The sequence below is a fragment of the Chiloscyllium plagiosum genome, chromosome 48 (genome assembly GCF_004010195.1).
Source record: "Chiloscyllium plagiosum isolate BGI_BamShark_2017 chromosome 48, ASM401019v2, whole genome shotgun sequence".
In the NCBI taxonomy this organism is placed as follows: Eukaryota; Metazoa; Chordata; class Chondrichthyes; order Orectolobiformes; family Hemiscylliidae; genus Chiloscyllium; species Chiloscyllium plagiosum.
Genome location: NC_057757.1, coordinates 9,242,180 through 9,249,502, shown reverse-complemented (window position 1 = coordinate 9,249,502; position 7,323 = coordinate 9,242,180). Strand labels below are relative to the sequence as shown.

The 7,323-nt window shown below is 47.0% G+C and overlaps 1 non-coding gene across 1 annotated transcript; it reads right to left on the bottom strand.

The window, feature by feature from the left end:
* Positions 1-2,550: 2,550 nt before the first annotated feature.
* Positions 2,551-2,713, bottom strand: LOC122544442. The gene has a single exon (XR_006310346.1). It is a non-coding gene; the product is annotated as a U1 spliceosomal RNA (small nuclear RNA).
* Between the last annotated feature and the right edge of the window lie 4,610 nt (positions 2,714-7,323).

Below are 7,323 nucleotides of genomic sequence, written 5' to 3'. Positions count from 1 at the left end.
CACCCCCTTTATCTGCAGCTCCCCCTAAACCCACCCCCAGTCCTGAAGAAGGGATACACCCAAAACTTTGACTTCTCCACCTTCAGATGCTGCCCGGCCTGCTGTGTCCTTCCAGCCTCCTACCTGTCTACTTTGGATTCCAGCATCTCAGTTTAATCATAGAACATAGAACATGGCACATTACAGCACAATACAGACTCTTCAGCCCTTGATGCTGTGCTGACCTGTTGGAACCAATCTGAAGCCCATCTAACCTACACTATTCCATTTTCCTCCATATGTTTATCCAATGACCATTTAAATGCCCTTAAAGTATTACTGTTGCAAGCAAGGCGTTCCACGTCCCTAATACTCTCTGAGTAAAGAAACCATCCCTGATGTGTCCTATATCAATCACCCCTCAATTTAAAACTATGTCCCCTCCTGCATCCATCGTCATCTGAGGGAAAAGGGATCTCACTGTCCCACCTATCTCACCCTCCGAATATTTTAAATGCCTCAATTAAGTCTCCTCTCAACCTTCTTCTCTCTCACACAAACAGCCCCAAGTCCCTCAGCCTCTCAGCATAAGACCTTCCCTAGTAAATCACCTCTGCACCCTTTCCAATGCTTCCACATCCTTCCTATAATGCAGTGACCAGAACTGTACATAATACTCCAAGTGCGGCCGCACCAAAGTCTTGTACAACTGCAGCATGATCTCATGGCTCTGAAACTCATTCCCTCTACCAATAAAAGCTAACACACCGTACGCCTTCTTAACAACCCTACCCAATCTGGATGACAACTTTCAGGGATCTATGTACATGGACACCAAGATCTCTCTGTTTATCTGCACTGCCAAGAATCTTACCATTAGCCCAGTACTCTTTATTCCTGTTGCTCCTTCCAAAGTGAATCACCTCACACTTTTCCACATTAAACTCCATTTGCCATCACTCAGCCCAGCTCTGCAGCTTATCTATGTCCCTATGTAACCTGCAGCACCCTTCCGCACTATCCACAACTCTACCAACCTTAGTCTCATCCGTACATTTACTAACCTGTCCTTCTAACCCCTCATCCAGGTCATTTATAAAAATGATAAACAGCAGTGGCCCCAAAACGGATCCTCGCGCTATACCACTAGTAGCTGAACTCCAGGATGAACATTTCCATCAACCACCACTCTCTGTCTTCTTTCAGCTAGCCAATTTCTGACCCAAACCACTAAACCACCCTCAGTCCCTTGCCGCCGTACTTTATGCAGTAGCCTACCATGGGGAACCTTATCAAACGCCTTACTGAAATCCAAATACACCACATCAACAGCTTTACCCTCATCCACCTGTTTGGTCATCTTCTCAAAGAACTCAATAAGGTTTGTAAGGCACAACCTAACCTTCACAAAATCATGTTGACTATCCCTAATCAAAATATTCCTATAGAGATGATTATAAATCCTATCTTTTATAACCCTTTCCAACACTTTACCCACAACCGAAGTAAGGCTCACTGGTCTATAATTATCAGGGTTGACTCTAATCCCCTTCTGAACAAGGGAACAAGATTAGCCATCCTCCAGTCTTCTGGCACTATTCCTGTAGACATTGATGACATAAAGATCAAAGCCAAAGGCTCTGCAATCTCTCTGGCTACCCCGAGAATCCTAGGATAAATCATTGAGGGCGGCACGGTGGCACAGTGGTTAGCACTGCTGTCTCACAGCGCCACAGACCCGGGTTCATTTCCCGCCTCAGGCGACTGTCTGTGTGGAGTTTGCACATTCTCCCTGTCACTGCGTGGGTTTCCTCCGGGTGCTCCGGTTTCCTCCCACAGTCCAAAGATGTGCAGGTCAGGTGAATTGGCCATGCGAAATTGCTCGTAGTGTTAGCGCATGGGTGGGTTGCGCTTCGGCGGGTCGGTGTGGACGTGTTGGGCCGAAGGGCCTGTTTCCACACTGGAGGTAATCTAATCTAATCTAATATCTGGCCCAGGGGACTTATCTACTTTTACACTTTCCAGAATTGCTAACACTTCCTCCTTGTGAATCTTAAACCTATCTACTCCAGTCACCTGTATCTCAGTATTCTCCTCAAAAACATTGTCCTTTTCCAGTGTGAACATGAATGAAAAATATTAATTTAGCGCTTCTCCTATCTCCTCAGCTTCCACGTGCAATTCCCTCTACTGTCCTTCACACACCCTAATCTTACTCTAGTCATTCTTTTATTCCTGATATACCTACAGAAAGCTTTAGGATTTTCCTTGATCCTCCCTGCCAATGACTTCCCATGATATGTTTTTCAATGCCATTCTCCCACCATCTCCCCGATAAACGTGAGGCGACTGGGAATCGAACCCAGTCAAAGGCTTGAGAAGGCAGCTATGCTCACCACTACACCACCACCACTCTGCCGGACGAATGCAGTAGTACTTTCAGACAAGTGTTGTGCTGATGGAAAGCCAGGCAGCTCAGTCACCACCCAATACCGTGAGCCTGATGTGATTTGAACACGCAAAATTCTGATCTTGAGTCTGACGTGTGACCATTGCGCTATAGAAAACATTTAGAAAAGAGCGTGAACGCAGTCCCCCACGACCACAAACCCTGCAGTTGAATATCCCGCAATTTGGGGATGTGGTTGGTGTCAGCACACCCGGAATGCAATGGGATAGCCCTGTCCTGGGACAACCACCTTCGTGATCATGGGATTGTCCTTGCCAGAAGAAGTGGCAGATGGAATACAACATGGGAAATTGTGAGGCCATGCACTTTGGTAGGAAGGATAGAGGGGAGATTACATGGGCAGAAAATTCAGAAATCTGAAGTGCAACAAGACTTGAGAGTTCTAGTCCAGGATTCTCTCAAGGTAAACTTGCAGGTTGAGTCAGTAGTTAGGAAGGCAAATGCAATGAGGGCATTTATTTTGAGAGGACTTGAATTTAAAAGCGGGGATGTACTTCTGAGGTTTTCTAACCTCTGGTCAGACCACATTTGGAGTGCTGTGCACAGTTTTGGGCCCCAATTCTCAGGAATGGTGTATTTGCCCTGGAGTGTGTTCAGAGGAGGTTCATGAGAATCGTCCCAAGAATTAAAAGCTTAACATCTGAGGAATATTTGAGGACTCTAGTGCTCAATGGAGTTGAGAAGGATGAGGGGGGATGAAATTGAAACATATAGAATACTGAATGGCCTGGGCAGAGTGGATATTGGGAAGTTGTTTCCATTGTTAGGAGAGACTAGGATCTGAGGGCACAGACTTAGCATAAAGGGAAGAGCTTTTACAAGGAGAAATGTCATCAGCCAGAGAGTGGTGAATCTATGGAATTTCCCATTGAATGGCGGGGCAGGGCTCGAAGGGCCGAAAGGCCTTTTCTTGCTTCCCAGGAGCTGAAAAACTACACCATGACCTGCAACACATCATCAATGAGGATGAGCACCTCGCCAAGACCTTCCCCACACCTCCACTACTCGCCTTTAAACAACCGCCAAACCTCAAACACATCATTGTTTGTAGCAAGCTGCCCGGCTTTCAGGACATCTCCATACAACCCTGTTACGGTAGGTACTGCAAGATGTATCAGAGTGTGGACATAGATACCACCATTACACATGGGGACACCTCCCACCTTGTACATGGCAGGTACTCATGTGACTCAGCCAACATTGTCTACCTTATACGTTGCAGGCAAGGATGCCCGGAGGCATGGTACATTAGGGAAACCGAGCAAAGGCTATGACAACGGATGAATGGGCACCGCACAATAATCAACAGACAGGAGGGTTCCCTCCCAGTGGGGGAACACTTCAGTGGTCCAGGACATTCAACCTCGGACCTTCGGGTGACCATCCTCCAAGGCAGACTTCGGGACAGGGACAGCAGCGAAAAGTGGCCAAGCAGAGACTGATAGCTAAGTTCGGTACCCATAGGGAGGGCCTCAACCGGGACCGTGGGTTCATGTCACATTACAGGTGACCACCATTGCACTATATACGCACACACAGATACTCTTACGCACACACACAGGCACTCCCATACACACACATAAACACAGACACATGTATATACAGACACGCACACAGACACTCATATACACTCCTACAGACACACACGCTCCCACACTCACCATGCATCCTCTCACAGACTTAGACCGCTTTACACTCACACATACATATACACTCTCTCACAAACACTCACAACCCCCCACCCCAGACACACACACACACAGACACAAAAACCCACATATACGTTTGTGGGGTGAATTTGTACTTGCAGAGTTACGTTGTACTTTGCTCAAAACCTGCATGAATCCATGTAAGACTCTGTTAACTCACTTTTTTGGTTAGAATCAGTCTAAACATTATGGCACAGACAGGGAACACATCTTATCTGGGCTGACACCAATTGTTACAGTTAACCTGAGAATGTAACTTTCAAAAAAAGTCAAACTATCATGGTCATTCTAACAGATGAGAGACTCAACAAACAATTTTTCAATGTATAATTTCAGTTACATCACACTGTAAACTTTTGCTATAAATTCTGTCTTACAATTGTGTCCTCCGCAACCACCTGATGAAGGAGCGGTGCTCTGAAAGCTAGTGCTTCCAAGTAAACCTGTAGGACTACAACCTGGTGTTGTGTGACTTTTAACCTTCTATCTTCTACGTTGCTATCTGCAGTTCTTATTGGAGATCACCTCAAGTGATACAAGCTAAAACTGCCCGAGCCTGTGACCTCCCGCCACAAGAGGGAGCAGGCCAGCAGGAGCAGTGGAAAACCCACCACCAATAGGCCTCATTTCTGTGGCACATGCTATCCCACCATGGCCATTCCTTCAGTGCAGCTGGGGATGTTTTGGTATTTCCTTCATATCAGCATCTTCTCTGAGCGGATTAATACACTTCCACACCTGGCTGACCCCATCTTCCACACACACACACCATCCTAAACACCTAGACACACACACGAGTGGTAAGTAACATTGGCATCACACAAATGCCAGGGAATGACTGTCTCCAACTTAGACAATCCAACCACTGTCCATTGCCACTCAACGGTGTTACCATCACTGAATCCCTCACTATCAGCATCCTGGGAGTTACTATTGAGCAGAAACTCAACTGGACTCACCATGTAAACACGGTGGCTACAATAGCAGGTCAGTGGCTGCACTGAGTAACTTACCTCCTGACTCCTCAAACCAAGTCCACCATCTACAAGGCACAAGTCAGGAGTGAGACGGAATACTCCCCACTTTCCTGGATGAGTGCCACCCCAACAACACTCAAGAAGCTCAATACCATCCAGGGCAAAGCAGCCTGCTTGATTGTCACAAGCACCCAATCCCTCGACCAACTCCGTCTACTCAGTGGTACTATTTACCAAATTCACCAAAGATCCTTAGATAGCACCATAAAACCCACAACCACTTTTACCCAGAAGACAAGAGCAGCAGTTATGTGGGAACATCACCACCTGCAAGTTCCCTTCCAAACCATATACTATTTTGACTGAGAAATATATCGTTGTCCCTTCACTGTTGCTGGGTCGAAATCCTGGAATTCCCTCCCTAAGGACACTGTGGGTCAACCCGAGGCGTATGGACTGTAGCAGTTCAAGGAGGCAGTTCACCACAGTCTTGTCAAGATTAACTAGGAACACGCAAAAAATGGGAGCCAGCCAGTGATACTCACATCCCAGAGATTAATACAACAAACATACCCTCACACCAAGACATACCCATACCCTGAGACAAACATATACTCACATCCCGAGACACAAACACATGCACAGACCCACACCCATACACTGAGAAGTATGTACAAACACGCACACACACCTGCACCGACTTGCCTCCCACACCAAGACAACCACACATCAAGCCATGTACTTAGACAGTGAGATACACCCTTACAGCCACCACACAGACCCACACACACATGCACCCCACATTCCTACCCATATCAACACACACCCACCCCACCCGCATTGAGGGACACACATCCTCCAACACCAAGACACCCCACACTGAGAGACATCTCCCCCACACCCATAACCCTAAACCAAGACACACACGCACCCCCATCCCGAGACAAGAACATAAGAAATCACAGAAGAAGTAGGCTATTTGGCTGCTCAAGCCTACTCCGGCTTTCAGTACAATCGTGGGCTGATCGCTTTGTGGACTCAGCTTTATTTACCCACCACTCAACATCCCCCCTAATTCCTTCACTGTTCAAAATTCTATCTTTACCTTAAAAAACGTTCAGCTGCTTCCCCGGGCAGGGAATTTTACAGAGTCACAACCCTTTGGATAAAGATGCTCCTCCTCAACGCAGCCTGGAAATAAGGGGCAGCAGATTTAAGACAATATTCTAGTTTCAGCCACCAGTGGAAACAACCTCCCTGTTTCTATCTTAGATGTTCCCTTCATCATTTTATATGTTTCTGAAAAGCTCGCCCCCTCATTTTTCTGAATTCCAATGAGTCTCGACCCAGTCTACGCAGTCTCTCCTCATAAGCCAACCCCCTCAACTCTGGAATCAACCCCTTGAACCTCCTCTGCACCCCCTCCAGTGCCAGTCCATCCTTTCTCAGGTAAGGAGACCCCAACTGCACACAGTACTCCAGGTGTGGCCTCACCAGCACCTGGTACAGCTGCAACATAACCTCCCCGCTTTTAAACTCCATCCTTCGAGCAATGCAGGACAATATTACACTTGCCTTCTTAATTACCTGCTGCAGCTGCAAGCCAACGTTGTGAGATTTACGGATAAGGACCCCCCCCGGTCCCTCTGCACAGCAGCATGCCGCAATGTTTCACCATTTAAATACTCGCCCATTTCGCTGTTCATCCTGCCAAAATGATTAACTCACATTTACTAACATTGTAGTCAAGAGTGCGGTGCTGGTAAAGCACAGCAGGTCAGGCAGCACCCGAGGAGCAGGAGAGTCGACGTTTCGGGCAAAAGATTTGCCGGCTTTACCAAGCTTTGTATTCCATCCACCAGCCCCTTGCTCACTCACTGAACCTGTCCAATATCCCTCTGCAGACTTTCAGTGTCCTCTGCTCTACCAACCTCGCGTCATCTGCAAACTTAGATGATTTAGAGTTGGCGACCAAGTGTAGTGTAACCTGTAAACAGTTGGGGTCCCAACACTGATCTCTGAGGGCACACTGATTGCCAATTAGAAACACACCCATTTATCCCCACTCCAACATGGAAATATTCTATCCATGTTCAAACCCATAACCATTATCTTATGCAGCAACTGTTTATACCACACCTTGTCAAATGCCTTCTGGAAATCCAGATATGCACACCCCTCACTGAGA